This window comes from Parasteatoda tepidariorum, chromosome 6, assembly GCF_982258835.1.
Source record: "Parasteatoda tepidariorum strain Cologne lab strain chromosome 6, Ptep-v5.0, whole genome shotgun sequence".
Classification (NCBI taxonomy): Eukaryota; Metazoa; Arthropoda; class Arachnida; order Araneae; family Theridiidae; genus Parasteatoda; species Parasteatoda tepidariorum.
The window spans coordinates 89,159,403-89,180,013 of record NC_141760.1 but is presented as its reverse complement, the minus strand read 5'-3'; the positions used below and the strand labels follow the sequence as shown (position 1 = coordinate 89,180,013).

The window sequence follows — 20,611 nt, the reverse complement described above, 5'->3', positions numbered from 1 at the left end:
TGTGGTCTTCCTCTCAATGTAAAGTAAATGTGGTTAGTTTCACCAAGAAGGTCTTCCATAAAGGCAAATTTACCAATACTTGATCCAGAAGTTTCCATGTCTACTAGATATGGTTCAGTATTACAAGACTAGAGAGCTGAACAGCGGTGGTCGAAAACTCAAAATTGGGTCTGCTGTTCAACGATGTTTATAAAAGCAAAATAAATTATAAAAGAATGAAGGACATGGAGCCGTGGTGGCTCATTGGATAAAGCACTCCACCTCCTAATATAAGGAACAAGGTTTGAATCCCAAAGGCGTCTGGTTGATACGAATTCTGCTCCCGGCTCACATCGGCCACAATGCTAACATGAAACATCTTCAGTGGTAGACAGATCATGAGTTAGGATCCCCTTGCCGTCAGGCTAACCGTTGAATGTGTAAGTAATTTTACTCTCCATGTAACGCAAATGAGGGTTAGTTCCAACAAAAACTCATCTACTAAGACTAGTTTTTCCTTTTGCTTGATACCGAAGTTTCTTGTCTTCTGGGTAAGGTTCAAAATAACAAATCCACTGTGTTGAACATTCATCGCTTTAAACCCAGAATTAGGCCAGCTGCTCAACGCTGTTTATAAAACAAAATAAAATGAGCGACACCACTTTAGGAATTGATTTGGATTCATTCGTTTATTCCATAAAAAAAAGTTTAAAGACAGAATCAAATGCTGTATCCATTTTTTAAAATATACGTGTCCATTTTAAAACATGCATTTCAGGCTGTGTCTATTTTCTTAAACTCGCATTTTGAGCTGTATTCATTTACTGGAGAAAGCAGTTCGAGTTGATTCCATTTTCTTAACGCGCTTTTTGACACGCGTCTATATCCAGAATAAAAAATTCACTGACGAGATAAAACTAGAATTGAACAATGTCAAATCATCAGATCTGGATTTTAAAAATTAACCATTCTTAGCTCACTCAGTACAAGGCGTGTATTAGCGACTACATTAATTAATTTTAATTTTTTTTCCTAAAAAGCAAATCTGCGAAAAAACGCTTTATGCATATGATTTTGTTTTTTCTCTCCAATAATTGATTTGGTTACTTTAGCATTTAATCCATGATAATTAAACTTGTTACGCTGCAGTTATTTACTGCCACTGGAGGATATTATTCAATCTATATGTTACCGGCAAAGTATGAAACGCCGGCACTGTATGGAATAACTAGGCATTGTATAGAATGCCTGACGCTTTTAGTCAAAGTATGAAATGTGAGAAGTATTACATACTTTGCCTAGGCATTGTATAAAATGCCTAGGCATTCTATACAATGCCGGATGCTATTTAGGCAAAGTATGAAATAAACGTCCTGATGAGGTTATTATGTAAATGATGTGCATGGTACTGTGAATGAGCGAAATCGGTGATTGTTGACTTTCACCGGTGAATGTTGACAATCACATAGTCGCTTGGGGGAATGTCCGAAATATTTCTTACATCCGATTTGATATTAGTTTATTCGTGGATATAATTACATTTATTACGTTTATTACATTTCGTACATTTATTACATTTATTATGTCTTAATACGTACTGACGATAGATTAGAAGAAACATCAGTGCAGCATCGGGCAAATGTATACCGTGTAGTGACCCTTGCCCTTAAAAAAACATCAGTGTAGGGTATACCGGGCAATGGCACTTAACTAGACCTAGTACATATTTCGGACATTTACCAAAGGTCCAGCCATACTAGTTCTAGTTAAGTGCCATTGCCCGGTATACATTTGTCCGGTATACACTACACTGATGTTTCTTCTAATCTATCGTCAGTAAGTATTAAAATATCGAATAAATGTAAAACTACCGATTTCGGTCATTCACAGTAACACGCATTTCTGAAAAATAAAGATGTTATTCTGAAAAAATACTGAGAGCGCCATTGAAAAGCACTTATTCAAAATGTGGAAAGAAAGTTAAAAAGTTATGCAAAACAAAATTTAAGCCTTTCTTATTAAGGGAAACAAAATTTTCATATAAAAAATATGAAATTAACCTACTTGTTGCAACATGGCAGACTTGAATAAATTATATTTCATTAAATTTTTCCATTTAAATTTCATTACATTTCTCCATTTCCGTGTAGCACAGTAAAAAAAATAATTTTTTTTATTAGTCAAAAGTCACGAGCCACGCGTTGAAAGTCACGAGCCTTGCCAAATGATATTTGAGACGATTAGGAGATGTATTTTGTACTTTGCCGGTTTCTCATTTGGCAATCTATAGAATGCCTAGGAAATGTGTGAAATATAAATCATTTCATACTTTGTCGGCTAATTTTAGACATTCTATACAATGCCTAGTCATTCTATACAATGCCGGATTTCATACTTTGCCGGTAACATATATACTTTAATAATCTATACACATTCATTAAATCATCTACTAATTATAAAAACTAGATCATTGCATTGATACAAAATTTTATATTCAAAAATAATGTTTTAACCGATAGAGTTGTACGTGGAGTATATCCGATTACTTGATCTGGTGCGAAAGCATCTAAACCAGAAATATCTCTTACTACCCATAAACATTACCGAAAGCTCTTGTTTGGAAAAGGGTTCACTTTTCACTCAGTTATTAAATGGGTTGAGAAAAAAATAACTGATGCCAAACTCTGGATGTTATACATGGGCTATAGTCACAAATTTGTATATATGTGCATAATTTTGTGAATATTCTTTTGTTATGAGGCTAAATATCTCAGGATGATTCTAAAACACATAATGCATTTCTTATGGATAACTTGGACATTTTTGCTGACTTGGCGATGCTTGGTAATCATTTTGGCTACAAAATGATAGTCCTGGAAAATTCGTGTCTTGAAACGATAGGACTAATATTTACTGAGTTACATGAGAATTGTCTAGAGTCATCTCGAAAGTTTAGGGTTTTCCTCACCAACTCACTAAGTTTATATAAATGAAGTTTTCTTTCGCAGACATTAGTTTTTTGTGTGACTGCAATAGGGCCCTGATTCGCGAGTCTTTTTGAATTCCTTGAACCGTCTGAGGTTCCAAAGCTTGTTGTTTGAATTGTAATCAAGTGCCATAAATAGGTATACTTTCTGGAAGAAATTTTTGGTTAATAAATTTATAAACTTAATTAATATAAATTTATAAAATATTAGTTTTCACTGTTAATAAATATTTGGAGTCTTAAGGACAATTTTATTCATCTCCAATCAAAACGAACCCTTGTGCTTGGTTCACTGTGTTTTCAGAGCCTAATATGCACAATTCTGAATTTCAGAAAAGTAAATAAAATTATTGAACAAAAAATTGTCACAGTGTGAAACTAAACATAATGTGTGACCTTTAGTGTTTCAGATAATGTGACCTTTTGTGGTTAAGTTGTTAGCGACTCTTTAGTAGTTAAGATAGAAACACGAATTTCTATTTCAGAAAGTTCGAGTTATTCATTATTAAATTCTTATCAACAGTTAATCGAATGATTCAATAGCAAAAATGAAAATTTGGGTTTACATTATTTAATCACACTCTTAAAAAAATATTTAAAGGAGCAACTAATTAAAGAATTTTTTGTGATAGAGTTTCTCAAATAAAAAGGAAGAAAAATAGTTTCCAGTTTTCAGAGACTTAAGTAAACCTAATTAATATGTAAAGTAATAGTTTCGATGATGTCAAGCAATGAAAAAAACATGATGGAACGAAGTTAAGATTCTTCTTTCTGGAAAAAAAAATAATTCTAAAGTTTCGAGTAAAATAAAAAAAAAATAATTACGTTCCGCGCTTTAATTCAAATTGGAATATGATTCGAGAAGAGTGCTAGAATTTTTTTTCCTAAGTTCTTATGCTCGGCCTTAAACTTCACTTTAACAAATAAAAATAAATTATAAGTTACGTTCGTAATTTAATATTTTTTTATTTTGTTCTCAGTAAAATATTTTTTATTTTAATAAATTAATTAAAGAGGAAAAGAACAATGGCTGGATGAATATTAATATTGCAAATACTGCTGTTTTTTTCCCTCGTGCTTTTCATTTGAATTGTAACTAAGATAAATGAATTTCCTTTTCATTTTAAACAAATAATTCTTCACAAAAGTAATTTTTTGTATCTCTTATATAAAGAATAAAATTATTAAATTTCTTATAAAAAATGAGCGCATTAAATATAATTTTATCATGAGCACGTGGAAGGTATCTTTGAATATTATATTTTAAATTACAGATTGTTACATTAAGAGAATTACGTATTATTCATTTTTTAAGTATATATGTCATATTTCATTAATAATATATGTAGTAAAATTAAATTTTGTAATCAAATAATTATAAATAATTTTTTGTAATATATTTTTGAATTATTGGATAGTCTATATTTCTATATTTCGTAGATATTAAAACGTTATAAGCTGGATTAACATCATAATTAAATTCAAAATTTAAAATCATCGAAAACAAAGTAAAACTCTTCTTGAAAGAGCAGCATTCCTTAAAGAGCAGCATTTCTTTAGAAAAGCCTTCTTACATTGACAGTGTCAGGTACAGCCTTTCTTAAAGACTCATCGGAAGACTTCCTTTCAAGCTTGAGAAGTTTCTGGAAGGATTGTCCAAGATATTTCCCATCCACTTTCTGTTTCCTCCCTCCAAACCCTATCATCAGGAACATGGTCTTTGAAATCTTCATTTGAGCCAAGCAGTAGCCAGCCTGGTGGACAGCTCTGTTTGTATGCAAAAGCGGTTGCTTGTCGGTATCTCTTCCTTTCTGAGTTAGTGAGTGCTTCTATTTGCATCATTAATACATTCTTCGCTGTTTGAACCATTATGTAGAAGAAATATATACATTCTCAATATATACATTCTCTAGATATCTTGCCCAGTTTGCTAAGTAGCCATTCAACCAGTGTACAAAAAGTAACATTAACAGCTAGATATGTAATCTAAATATTTTCTGTAATCCATTCACCTCTATCCCTACAAAGAAAGGCAACACCACACCCAATTAATAAGTGAAACAATGGTATGGAAGTGCAGCTATAATAATCTCAAGATCTTGTCAAATCAAGCGTCGCATCATACAATACTTATGCACTCTAAAAACAGCTCAAATATTAATGTTCAGACGCTTCACGGATTAAAAAAAAAAAGAAAAAAAAAGAAATTAAAACATCGGTGCTCGCAGTGTGTTTTTGACGTTGGTATACCCTTGATGAACAGCACGACATTGTTGGAATACCATTCACGAGTCAGCTTCTTTGTCTGTACATGAACGCAGTCGTAGATTTTTTGACGAATATCGACGATACTTTGAACAATATTTCACATTATTCAAGCCATACTATCTATCTCATTTTTCTTCCCTTTTGAATTAATTTAAGTTTTCATTTTTTGAATTTCAAACTTCCTGGATTCCTGAGAGAGCTCAATACAACCTAATATAGCCTTGACGACGTGAGAGTTGGTGAGTGAATTGAGCATTTTGTGGAGCTCCAAATTAACTACATTTATTAAAGTGGTAAATTGCAACTGCATGCACGACATAACAAGTTTTCGTAAGTTCTTAAATATATATCATTCAAAGTGGCCAAAAAGCACTCATAAACTAATCCATAAAATTTGATTTAAGCAAATATGCCATTAATGATATATGCCATTGTGAATATTAACATTAAATACGCCGACCGGCCGTCCTTGCATCAGAAAGATTCTGGGTTCGAATCCCGGATAAGACATGGATGTTCTTTCCTTCTCTGTACTATCTGTCCTCACTGTGGGAGCGACGTTGGCCCTCCGACGTTGGCTATATTGCCCCTGAAAGGGAGGCCAACAAAATCGCTCTGTATATGCCTGAATTGACGGATGTTAACGCAGGTGGGCATTGAAATAAAAACATTAAATATGAATTTTATTAAATATTGATAATATTAAATATAAATATGTACTATTAAAATAGAATATGAATTATAAAGTAACAATGATTGAAAATAAAACAAAAACTATTGAGAAGTTAAAGTGGGGTTCAGTGTGTATTGAGCAGGTGGCATGTATTGCTCCAAGTTATATTGATTTAAAAGGAAAACTAAGTGCACAAGATTACGAATTTTTTTTTATCTAATATATATTATTCAAAATCGCCAAACGTATAAAATGGCGCATGAAAATTTTTCAAAGCTGTTTTGGACGTCCCCCGTTCTTGTTCTGATCTAAATCTGAGACTGGCCCCAAATTCAAAATTAAAGCTTCATATGCCTGAAAAATGCGTATCATGTTTTTATGATTTTACTGAAGGCGTCGTTGATTAAACTATCTGCAGTACTATAACCAGTATTAAAATAAATGGAAAGATAAACACTTTAAGTTTCAGGTTAATATGAAAACAAAAGAACTTTATATCACTATTTTCCTGCGATTCTTCTGAATGAAAAAAAAAATATAGGAATCAACAGTATATCTTCCAATTTTATCCCGAGGTGATTAAATTTTATATTACTACATAAGTCGACAAAATAATGTTTATCAACAGAACAAAAAAAATTGTTGTGATATAGATCTCCCATTACGAGTTCACGTGTACAAAGTGAGATTAAAGCGCAAGACTTTATTCCAGTGATTCAAGGGAAAAAGGTAAGACAAGTCGAGGCAAAAGAGAAACTGAGAATCATGGTAAAAGTAATATAGACATTTAATTGCTGTCTTTTCACGTTATAAGGGAAATATGTGTCTCCCAAATGAATATTTACTATTGATTCTTATTACAAGAACTTTTAACGCCCACCAACTTGATGTATTGAAATAATATGAATCGATGAACTCAGATTAAGAGCTGAACAGTTGATTCGAATTCTGCTAGCGGTCCACACCGACCTCAATGCTGACATAAAATATCGACAGTGGTAGACAGATAATGGGTTGCAGTCCCCTTGCCATCGGGCTGACTGTGGAAGCTTTTAGTGATATTCCTCTCCATACAACATAAATGCAGGTTAGTTCCATCATAAAGTCCTCCATTAAGACTAGTTAGTCCAAATGCTTGATATAGAAATTCTCTTGTCTTCTGGGTAAGGTTTTAAAATAACAAGGCCACGGAGCTGAACATTCGTTGTCGTAAACTCAGAATTGGGTCAGCTTTTCAACGTCGGTTGCAAAATAAAAACGACAGCGAATGACAGCGCTTTACGAATTTATTTGGATTTATTAGTTTATTATTAAAAAAAATTAATATTCATAAGATAAGTTTAAAAACAGAATCAAATGTTGTTAAATATGTGTCCACTTTAAAACATGCATTACAAGGAGTGTCCATTTTCTTAAAACTCGCATTTAAAGCTGCATCCAATTACGAATAATTGAATATGTCATCGGATATGGCGGTTCACTGCGTCTTTCTTACGGAGAAGAACAACTCTGGGTTTTTTGTCGATCGAAATGTCGTGAGTCAAACATTTAATTATCTGTGTTACAAACGACCTTTTTCAAGAACTTACTTTAATCTATTTACTTAAGAAAAACACGAATTTATCGAGAATAAGAATTATAGGGATTGTTGGTATTTGTTTAACATCTCACCGTTCCTTTTTATGGAAAAAAACACTTCTCATCTGTTTGAAAAATCCTTATAAAATCTAAAAAATGTTGCTTTCAAAATCCGCACATATAAACTTGTCCTTACTGATGTGCGGCATGAACACCTAGAATCGAAAATCAATGTTGAACTAAAGGCCACGGTTAAGACTATCTTCACTAAGACTAAGACTATATCACGGTTAAGACTACTGCAACAAACTGGACGAAATAATCCATAAAGTTAATGTAAAACATCCGGAATCGGTCAACTGATAAAACTAATTTCTTATTATATAGTAATGCTATAACAACAATATCTGAAAAAACTACAGGATTATAATTAGATCAGCATCAACATCCATATTTATCAAATCTAGACCTCACTAACTACCACTTCTTCTTTAATTCTAACAACCTTTAATTGGAAAAAAATTTACTTTCGAAAATGCTGTAAGTCAAGATTTCCAGGATTTTATTTACTTTCTTCCATCAGGGGTTTATACCAACATGCCGCTTAAATAGCAGAAATATCTCGATAATATGAAAGCCTACATTAATGAATAAATTAATTTCTTTTATTTATATGTTACCAATCAATTTTTGCCTTTTTTTCTACAAATTTAATCTTTAGCAATATAATACGAACTTCCAATAAACTCTTTTTTGCTGACATTACAATACAACTTATTTGTAATTCTAATGACAACTGAATTCTATCTCTGTGATTTGAGACACGGTTATTTGTAAATGCTGCCTAGACTTAATTTAAAGTTGTGTTTTAATTCCTGTAGTCTTCAACTTTATCGTTGAATTACTTTTTTTTAAATGGAATTTACGAACAAAACACCAAAAACGTTTAAAACTTAATGAAAGTATAAATATTTACAGATTTTATTCCATGATTTATACTTTCAATGTGCTTTACCTATATGCCAAATAATGGAATGCCCCGATGCAAATATAGTAGATGGAATTGGAAAAGAAAAGACAAAGAGATGCAAAATTATTGATCCCAAGAATGTGTCTCGAAATCATATTGACAGCTGACGAATTTCGAATGTCCTCACATAGAATATCTCTAAGCCAAAACTTCACGTGATGTTTCGACAATAGATTCCAGTCATGGCAAACAATAATAGTGTGAAAGTCGTATTGGAAGAATATAAATAAAGTTGGAAGTCAATTTCTCACTGACGCATCCGCTAATAGCATTCGATTTTGAGGAGACATCCCCATTTTTATCGACAGGGCTCTCACATGTGACTTATGGGGTTTATTTTCTAGTCGTTGGCTGTTTGGTAGAATTTTATTTCTGTCCTTGTTTTAGCAAATCGCCGTGCGTTTTGATATATTTACTAGGATATTATTAAAACTTGTTTTCTATGTGATTTCTTTTTATTGTAAATGTAGTAATAAAGAAATATAATAATAAGGACAAAATAGTTTTGACATTTTTAGCATTTTTTATTATTTAATCAAAAATAGTAATACTAATAGTTTTAACTACATTTTTTGTTAATTCATTTTTATTTATCGTAATGTCTGAGAATTTATAACCCACGAAAAAGAGAAAAATAAATAAGTAAATAAAAATTTGATAAAGACGCTTGAATATGTTGGATAAATACGGATTAACGGAATTTAAAAGAATATAACGCTTGTAGTAGCCTGTCTCATTTTGAAGAGTTTGGTACCAAGTATAAGAAATCGCTAAAAAACCTTCAAAAGTTATAGTAAAAATATTAAAATCCAGTCACTAAAAACAGAACAAGTATTTTGTTTAATATTATTCAATTAAAGTTTCGTCTTTAAATTTACTTTTAAACTTCATTTTCTTTTATTCTAGTGCGTATTAAGTAAAAACTTGGTAATTAAATTAAGTATAACATTCTGCTTAAATTCCTACAGGCTGAAATTCATTCTTTTTTTGGTCAAAAAAATTTTTCTATAGGAAATCATGAAAGAAATATTGTTTTTTTAAATTTTTTTCGAGCTTGTTTAGTTTTAAAAATAGTTTATATGACTAGCTATTAAAAGTTCCAAACAATTAACATGCTTCTTATAAACGTCATATCTCTGTTTTGATTCAAACTTCATCTTTAAACGAAATTAAAACAAAGCAGTTCTTTGCGGTAATGTCTGAGAACAATTATTATGATTTAAATAATGTCCGTGCTTCAAGTATTCATATCTGCTAAAAAAATATTTCTTAGGTTTTGACGTAGCGTAAAAACTTTAAACTGACTTTACAAAGCTAAATTGGAAGTTAGTTTTAGAAAATTGACGTTAAAAAGGTTTTTTTGCATTCTTATGATAAGTTTAACACGTAATCAAAATCAACGTTAGATTGTCAATGCTTTTACGTAACTTTTTTTAGCCTAAGTATATACTACGAACTTAGAGAGCTTCAATTATTTAATTTTTTCTGAAGATTTTGTGTGTTCTTCTATTAAACTTGTTGTAACGATTCTGTTTCTACTACAGGCAATGTTGAAATAATTATAAAACGTGTTTTTGCAAGATTTCATGCAAAAATTACAAAGCTTAGGGATTAAAAATATCTCAAAATCATTATGTCCGCTATAAATAAAGCAATATGTAATAAAAAAACACCGTGTCAATCAGTGAAGCTGTTCAAAAGAAATTAACGACGTTTAATCTATAACAATGGTTTCATCAATTAAATTTCGCGTTTTCGATATTGCATCTGACTAACCCAACATTGAAAAGTGTTAAAGAATTGAAAACTACAAAAAAACATGATTCAAATCTGCATATATGTGTGCTACCATTCTCGAAATAGTAGCAGACACATATGCAGATAGACTTTCGTTTTTATGTATGGTGGAGAAATCATGTTTTACGTTCTTGAATGCAAAATTTTCTGATGAATCAAGTGTAGGATTCTTTTTCTTCATAATCTACTAACTTATTCCATCTTTCTCAGTTGAGTATAAAAGTGTTTTGAAGCTTAAGCAACAATCGTGGAATTAAACACATCAAACATTTCTGATTGATGTGTTTAATTCCACAATTCTACAATTTCATACATAAAATGAAAGGCAAAAAAATTGGATTATACGAAACACTAATCAAATTCTTTAAAATACATCATTGCAGGAATGGCCCGCATTCTTCAAATTGCACTGGGAAGCAAAATTTTTGTAGCATTTATGCAAACATATGATATTGCCTCATCGGGATTTTAAATCTGAAATTGGTTTTGCACCTAAAGATGCAGATTTTTTTGCAATTCATTTTTCGTCTATTTTTTTGTCAAAATGTGCCAGTTTAAAAACTTTATACATCATTGGGAGTCACGTAAAAGTTGCAACAAATCCCCAGGGGAGTTAGGACTCTTAATCAGGACTAAAACTGCATATATATCCATGCCCGTAAATGTAAAAGTTGCGATAAATACCCTGGGGAGTTAGGACCTATAATCAGGATTAAAACTGCATATATATCCATGCCCGTAAATGTAAAAGTTGCGATAAATACTCAGGGGAGTTAGGACCTATAATCAGGATTAAAACTGCATATATATCCATGCCCGTAAATGTAAAAGTTGCGACAAATACCCAGGGGACCCTATTGGAAAAAATTCCCAGTACAAAAATTTTTATACCGGCTTATGAAACACCGGTTCCGGTATGATACTGGATCCAGTATAATACCAAACCCAGTATCATACCGGAACCGGTGTTTCATAAACCGGTATCAAATTAATCCCAGTATGATACTGGAACCAGTATCATACCGGAACCGGTGTTTCATAAACCAGTATCAAATTAATCCCAGTATGATACTGGAACCAGTATCATACCGGAACCGGTGTTTCATAAACCAGTATCAAATAGATCCCAGTATGATACTGGAACCAGTATCATACCGGAACCGGTGTTTCATAAACCAGTATCAAATAGATCCCAGTATGATACTGGAACCAGTATCATACTGGAACCGGTGTTTCATAAGCTGGTATAAAATTTATTCCAGTATGATATCGAACCCAGTATCACTAGTGTACTGCACCCAGTAAACCGGGATGGTGTAACAATTTATTTTTAACACAAGTATAGTGAGATACTACAGTTTGATACAGGAAGGTTAGTGAACTGCTCTGAATGGGAAAATAAAACATTGATACGAGTAAATAAATAAAGTTATCTGGTTTATACAGGGAAATAAAACATCCCCTATGAAACATAATTCACATTTTGTCAAAAGTTATAGTTTGCATTATGTTTATAAAAATCAAATAAACTGTTTTTTTTTAAAAAACTTCTACACAGTTAATGTAATTTTTTTAATAATTTATAAATTAGAAATAATTGTCAATAATATTTGAATCTAAAATACTACACGAAAAATATTTTGCAGCAACATAAGAAAAGTGTAAATACATTCTTCAGATTTTATGAAAATTGATTGGGGATTAGAAATATTATGTAATGAATAGCCAAAAACTGACTAAAATAAGTCAAAATCTTATTTTTTAATTTTCATATCTTTTGAAATGACAAAATAAATTTTGTTAAATAAGCCTTGGAAATGTTTGACAAATGCAAATTCATATGCACAATAAGGAGACTGTGTGAAGTGTATATATCTATAAATATAAACAATCTAATTATAAAATCATGATTTCATATAAATCAATTAACTTCGGTTTATATTTGTAATTGATAAATAAAATTAAATGCAAATAACACATATAGCATGTAATGTTCGAAATGCCGCCAAAAATATTTGAAATGAATCTAATTATACACTGTTCATTTACTTTGAAATCAGGCATTGTAAAATATAATTATATAGTTATGTTACATTTTGATCAATGTACTTGCTTGCTACTATAGATTTAAATACAAACCAATTTAATTTTAGATACATTTGAAATTTAAATTATAGTCAACTTTAATCATTCAAACATAATAGTGATTAGAGTAGTATTTATAGCTACAAATGAAAGCTTAAATGACACAAGTTATTAACTAATATAAATAAAAATTTTGAATTATTTTACTCTGTCATTCTTCTATTGACATTTTTCTTAAGATTCCTTGATTTAAAGCATAATTTGATACAGTCATTTTCTATTTGAAGTATTTAATTTTTATGATAATTTACTTAACGCATAATATCTGAAAATTAAATTAGGAAAAAAAAGTTATCGCCTACAAAAATTTAATCTCAAGAGCGAATTATTTATATAACGACACATGTTCATAAATAATAAAATAAGCCCTAAATTTTAGAAAGCTTTTCTTATCTCACAATTGTTGTGAACTCAACAAGTAATAATCAATATATATACTGAATAAAAACACACAACACAATATTAAAAATTTTAAACATTGGATATGACATAATTTAAACTCTGTCTTCAATAAGATATAAGAATTACATAATTACTAAATTGATATAAAAACATTACCACAATAGCCTAAAAAATGTTATTTTTATAATCAAATGAAATGAATTGTAGTTTCAATAATGTGAAGTGGCTTAAAAGCTCAATTTTCAAGTGTCTTTGATGTCTAGCTGGTGGTTTTCTGGATCCCTCAGACGTTTCTTTAATGTAATGAACTATCTTTCTAGCTTCATCAAATAAGAGCCAGCAACAATGTCTCCATTTAGAGTTCCTAATATAAACAAATTTTGAATTAACAGAAAGTGCAGACTAAACAGCAATTTCAAAAAATCTCATTTTTAATATTGTATGCTTTTTTTTTTAATATTATGCTTTACCCTTTTATACTAAATTTTAGATTACAGTGCTAATTTAATTAAGTTAATATTTCAGATTGCAGTGTTAATTCCATAAGACATTTTTGGCATTTGTATACTTTTTCCTAACTATTAAATTGACAGCAAGAATTATTAAACGAATACAAATAGTAAAGAATTTTTACAAGCTTTAAACTTTTCTTACATCATGTTAATAAATAAATAGGCAACGAAAAATGCTAAAAATGTCAGTCAAAGTTATATTAACTGAAAGCTTAATTGTGTTAAGTTTTTCATATGATTATGATAAATTTTACCATTACACAAATAGGATGCATATATTTTTCAGCTGATATAAACTGATTGAAATTAGAAAAGCATTATACTTTTTTAAAAAATAATAATAATAGTATTTATATTAATAGGGTACTGTACTACATTTACTCCAAATTTTAATTAACTTTTATGCTTTTTAAAAACTCAAAAACTAGCTGTTACAGGTGTAAATAACTTAGACAAAGATCCAGAATGCACAAAAAACAGATTTCATACAATTCAAATTATATGCGATTCTTACAAAAATTCAAATAAAATATGTGCGTGTATAAATAATGTTACGAATATTCAAGAACTGTTCAATCATACATTTTTAAAAAAAAATCTATTGTGTAGTGTAACACACACAACACATACAAGAAATTAGACTCAATATTTAACCTAATAATTAAGTTCTTGAAACATTATACCATACTTTTGTTCAAAATAAGTATAACATATATTGTAAACAAAATTAAGAAGTATTAATTTGCAAGATGAGAATTAATTTGATACTAAAAGGTTGCAGAAAATTTAAAAAAAAATGTGCTAAAATTTCGAACACTGTATGATGTTAATTTAAAGATTAGCTATTGAAACGCACAGACTGTAAATAAATAGAAGATTTTAAAAAATTTATTTATATTACAAATAAACAATTATCCAAATTGTATAGACAAATTTATACAGTAAAACAATTTTTCAGAATAATTATTAAGTATGAGAAATACAATTGCAAATACTTATTTTTCAACCACCTACATCATACAGTGTTATATTTGTAATTGATTCCAATCAATTACAAATATACTCAATTTATCAACTGTCCAATTTAAACGTAGATCAAATTATAAAATTCAAGATTTGAACTGCAAAATTTTCCGCACCCTAGTAAGAAAAAATAATGGTCTACCAAATTTTATTATTTTTGTGTAATTTGAAAGAGATTTATTTCAAATAAAGGGAAGTTAATGTCTAACATAGGTATCGCTCATACTATCCAATTTTGTTGACAACTCAAAAGAAATCACCAGCGCCCACATCACAGAAGCACATTACCAAACAACTTTTCATAGTGACTCTATGCAAAGATTTAAGTATGAATGATCTGAAGTAACTTTTTACCATTTTAATTTCAATATAATAGTTTTTAAACAGTTCAGCTCATAACTTCCTCTAAAGCTTAGCATTTAAATGTATTATTAAGACAAAGAACATTAACGGGTTTAAACAAACAAAACTTGAACGTAAAGTTAAAAATGTAAGTATTCAGTGGCTGAACTCAGAAATAAATTTGCATATACTTTTTACATTCATAAAAATTAAGGAAGCATTCAGTTCTATTTATTTGTAACTACGATACGAAAACTTACAAAAATTTTCCACTACTTCAATTTATTAACAAACTGAATATCTTTCAAAACACTGTATCACTTTTATGTACCAAGATATGAATATAATGAATGCAGGGCTGCCAACGAACACTTTCAGAATTCTGCAGACTCAGCCAATACTTAAAACACATTACCGCAACTTCCGGGTAGCAGTCTGAGAGAAATTAAAACAAAAACATTAAAAAAGAGGACCACTTTAAAGAGTATAATTTGCACCCATCCCAGCAAATCTCTACTTGTCTTTTTTAAAAATATATATATATATAAATAAAAATATAATTAGCAAGCTTAAAATCCTTTTAGCGTCTTGACAGTTGTAGCCGGCACAACAGATCCTGACACTGAAATATCCCCAATTGTAGATTTATAAAGTATAAAATAACCATCAAATTAAAAAAACAATTTCAATAATAATGTGCATGTTGAATATGAAAAGAACTAGAAAACATACCTCGATGGAAATTACAAGGAATTAATAAAGTTTTCCAAATCATTTCTGAAAGAAAAAATTTATTTAGAAATTATATAATAGTAAACAAAATATATGCAAGCTATTAAGTAGTTAATATGAAACTTTTAAGTATCAACTGCTTTATTTGTAAAACGCTTTTTTAGTTTTACTGAAACTTCAAGGTATCAACAGTTAATAAAATATAATTTAAATTACATGATTAAAATTTTAAAAATAAAATTAAACATTAAAAATAACAAAATAATTTGCAATTATAAAATAATTCGAAGTCTAAAAATATTAATACAACTTAACAAACAATTAATTTGTTAATAACGGTGATCACATGATAATAATGAGAATTTATGTAAATAACATGTGAACAAAGTGTTTTTAATAAAGTCTCATTAAGAAATGCAGGAAAGAAAAAAAAAATTAAAAATATTTTTTTCTCAAGCAATGGAGTTTAAGTCGTAACCCTAATGCAAGCACATGCAGTAATAATTCAAGAATAATATAATATGTCTTGATTACTTAATCTATAAATACTGCTTAAGAATACGTTTTAACATTTCTGTAACTAGAAAATATGTAAATAAAGAATATGTTAATAAAAGCAAGAAATAAAGACAAAAATACACTTACTAAAATATACCGCCAATTTTTCCATGATCATCCATGCCTAGGTGAAATGTAAACAAAGTTTGAAGAAATGTGATTGGCTGAAGTTCACACTAAGAACGGAACGAACTGAAAAAACTGATAAATTCGGAGTGTCAGTAGCTTTTTATAGATTTAACGAACGACTAAGATCGATTCTCGCCTTTTTGCGTGAATCCCTTTCGTTTCTGCATTAATCGCTCTTTTCAATTGAATTAAATTAATTATAGTGTTACAATACAAATTTATTTATTTATTTCATAAAAGTTTATTTTGTTTTATGATTTAAACTACAAATTTCAAAAACGGACTGAAATTTATAAATTTATGAAGGAGAGATTTAAGTTTGGTTTAGGTAAAAAGTTCAATTTTCAATTTATGTAAACATATTTCTTTTTTTACCAAGTCGTTTGAAACCTAAACTAAATAATTTATTTTGCGATTTATTTTGCGCGATAAATTTGTTTCGATTAGGAGCAACATAGTTCTAGTTTAGTATAAATTCAATAAGAAATAAATAAAAATTAAAAACAACTTATAATAAAATTTAAAGTGATCGATGCAATTAATAATATTCTTTTCTCATCATCTTTTTTCTTTGATTAAAATAATTTTTGTAAATAAAAGAAATAAATAAGTAAATAAAGAATAAACGAATGAAAACAAGTTTTATTGTTTAATTACTTTTATTATAAAATTACTTTTATTATGAAATTACTTTTATTATAAAATTACTTTTATTATAAAATTACTTTTATTATAAAATTACTTTTATTATAAAATTACTTTAATTTAAATAACTAGACTTTACTTAGATGACTTAGATTTTAAAATAATTAAAATGTGTAAGAATCTAATTCAAAAAGCTCTCTTCGCTCCAAAATTTTAAAATGATTTTAATAATTTTAAATATGCATTTTTTTTAAAAATTGATGTACATAGAAAGTGTACGTTTTCACCACTCTTAATATATTAGTTAAGAGTTCTTATAAAAATCTAAGAAATTAATTATTGGAAATTAGTATATAATCAAGAAAAAAAAACGAAGACTTTATAAAATAATAAATTATTAAAGAAGTAAGCTAGTTTGAAAATGTCGAAACCTGTTAGATTTCCGGAAAAATATGCACTTTCTAAGAATTTAAGTTAGTATATTTTAAAACTACTTCAAAATTTCCAGCATGGATTCTAACTGGTTTCGAAATTTCCTTCATGTTTGAAAACTGGTATCAAAATTTTCAGTACGATATTATACTGGTTTCACACTTTCCTGTATATTTGAAATCTGGTATCAAAATTTCCAGTAAGCTACATACTGGTTTTAAAATTTCTAGTCTGGCGTCATACTAGTTTTAAACTTTCCAGTATGGGGCTATACTGGTTTTAAAATTTCCCGTATGGTGCTATACTGGTTTTAAAATTTCCAGTATGGTGCCATACCAGGTTTTAAAATTTCCAGTATAGTTTCATACCAGGTTTTAAATTTCTGGTATAGTCTTACTGGTTCTGGTATCATTGTTACTGGTTTTTGATACTGGTTTTGCGAATTTTTTCCAATAGGGGAGTTAGGACCCATAATCAGGATTAAAACTGCATATATATCCATGCCCGTAAATGTAAAAGTTGCGACAAATACCCAGGGGAGTTAGGACCCATAATCAGGATTAAAACTGCATATATATCCATGCCCGTAAATGTCATTATGAAGATGTTTGAGAAGCTTCTCCTATTAGAAACTGTTCACTACCACACGAAGGGGACTAAGACGGAAGCGTCCCTATCGCCGTATAATAACATTTCCAGGCTTGGGTTTCTATGCAGTTTCAATTCTGATAATTTGCTTCTACTTTCTTAAAAGTTTGTCGCATCGCAAACATTTGTACGACCTACGTTTTTAAACAAAAAATTGACTAAAAATATCATTAAAATAACTGGGGCTTGAAGAAGGTAAACGATTGCAGATTTGAAATAAGCGATACAAAAGTATCTAAGATCGAATTAAATGGAAAAAAAATATTGACCAGTGTTATTTCCAGTTTTTTCCTAGCATTGAAATTTAATCTATACTTAATTGGAAATTTTAAAATCATTTTTATTGCAAACCTCTACGTATAGTTTTTAGACTGATTAAATATGGACAATAGCTTTTATATGCTTACTCATGGAGCATTTTTATAAACAGAGTAACTAAGTGATAAACTGAAAAAATATTATATACCCACGCAGAGAAAAATATCGGTACGGAAGGGCAATAAAATAATTTCCTTAATACTCATTTACATTATTTAAAACATTTCATGAATAATTTTTATTTGATCATGCAATAATTGAGCATTTTTTTCTTATTATTGAAACGAAATAACGATACATTTGTTGTAATGAGAAGTAGAAAAGTGAATGTACTCCTGAGAACTATGGTAATTAGATTTAAATTTTCAATGAGCAAAAAAATAAATACAGTGATTAAAATGAAGAAACCAATAAAGAAAAAATCGGAAGAAAATAATCAATTCCTTTGAGGCACGATTATTTGTCTCGAAGGGTTAAATAAATAAATGCGTGATTCCAAAAAAATAATTTTCATTGCTAAATAGAATGGAATTATATAATTAACTGAATTTAATAAACTTTTTTTCATCTAATAAATAAATTTTATTGTATTCTTTAAAAGATAATTTCTAACTTTGCTAAAGTTTTTTTTTCCTTCCTAATTCTGTTTTTTTAACTCAAAATAAATTTAAGGAAACAAAAGTTCTCGATTATTTTTTTATTTTTATTTTTTGTTAAGTCGCTTTCTTTCGCTCACGATTTTCTTGTTAAGTACATATCTTCCTTGAAAGTAATAGCCATTACATTTTATTATCAATTTACATACATTTAATGCAAATTAGCATCTAAATACTTCTATGCCGATTTAATTCGTCATTCACTGTAAAACATTTTTTTGCCGGAACATTAAGTATTGCATCATGCTATTGATTAATGAAAAAGGAACAGGAGTTTTTCAGATTTTTTTTTAAAAATTAAAAGCAAAATTAAGAACATTTTTAGAGTAGTTTCTTTCAGTTAAAAGCTAATAAATATTAATGTAATAATTTCTTTGCTTGAAAATTCAATTTTGTCCTGACAATTCCTATTACATGTCATTAAAACTACAAAAAAAAATAATAATAATCATACTAAAATACCTACATCTACTGTTATGGTTGTTTGCCTATTGATTGATTTTATTACCCACGTTAAATACTTAATCTATTCTTGCGTCAGGGATTATCAATGTCCAACTCTAATGCCTACTAATTAAGAATCTAGCATAGAACAAAAGGACTCTGATGGATCAAGCAGTGGGATAAACTAGCTTTCATGAAGATCTTTTTGAAGAAACAAACCTACATTTACGTTACATGGAGGGGAAAAGCTCGAAAACTACCCTCGGATAGGGTGGCTGTAAGGGTATTCTAACCCATGATCCACATAACCCAGAAGATATTTTACGACTGTACTGTAGGTGTTGCACTCCAGAAGATGAATTGCTATAGACCAGTTATTGCTGGGATTCGAACCTGTGTTACCTCATTCTAAAACAGTGCTATATCCCCGGAAAATTTATGTTATTCGGTTACCTAATAAAGCTGTGTTCGATTAGTCTTTTAGTTTTACTATTCCATATATTTTATTAGTTTGTCCATTATTTTGTAGCGCTGTCAACAAAATACATTAATATGTATTTTAAATATAATTTTATACTTTTTTTAAGGTACAAAAGCTTTAAATTAAATTTCTCAATTTCGATATAATATAGTAAGGTTTTATTTACAAGTGTGCTGTTGTTTATTTTTAGAAATATTATAGTCGAAAATTATGAGTTAATGTAGTATAACAAACAGAGTCAAATTCTATTATTGTAACAAACATATGTTAAAAGTATTAAAGTTTTCATGACATGGGTATTTTAACTATGTGATTATGACAAGTTTTCATCTTTTAAAGTGTGTTATTCTTAATAAAAATATTTAAAATATGAACTTTAGATGTCCTTATTAAGTACATTTTTAAAGAATAAAATTTTTATCACAGTATCACATACGAAAAATAATATATTGAGAGTTAAAGCGAAACAATAAAATTTTATTTAAATCAGTGATTGCAAGAATCGATGCTTAAGCGAATCGGAGTATTGATGAATATATGCTATCATATCTTATATCAATAGATAATAGTTCAATAGACAGATAAATAAGCCCTATAAATTTTTTTGAAACTCTCAAATACAAAATTTTTTTTCCAGAGAAAAGAAGCATTTCATAACCTAAATTGTTTCCTCTTTAGCAATAGACAATAGTCTCCGGTTGTACTCAAATACTACGACGAGTACACATTGACTGCTACTTTGACGGTCTCCAATTAATTGTATTCGTATACTATTTCTGTTCCACAGAGAATTCAAAAATGCCTCAAAATACACTTGTCCTAATTAACATATC

At 29.1% G+C, this 20,611-nt stretch overlaps 1 protein-coding gene and 1 long non-coding RNA gene across 2 annotated transcripts in view; one reads left to right on the top strand and one right to left on the bottom strand.

Moving 5' to 3' along the window:
• The window catches only part of LOC107452035 (uncharacterized), a 212,979-nt gene that overhangs the window by 3,665 nt on the left and 188,703 nt on the right, over positions 1-20,611 (top strand). The window lies entirely within an intron of this gene.
• LOC147808199 (uncharacterized) lies at positions 12,054-16,166 on the bottom strand. Its single transcript, XR_015434775.1, has 3 exons — positions 16,113-16,166; positions 15,468-15,512; positions 12,054-13,222 (listed from the first exon to the last, which is right to left on the bottom strand). It is a non-coding gene; the product is annotated as an uncharacterized LOC147808199 (long non-coding RNA).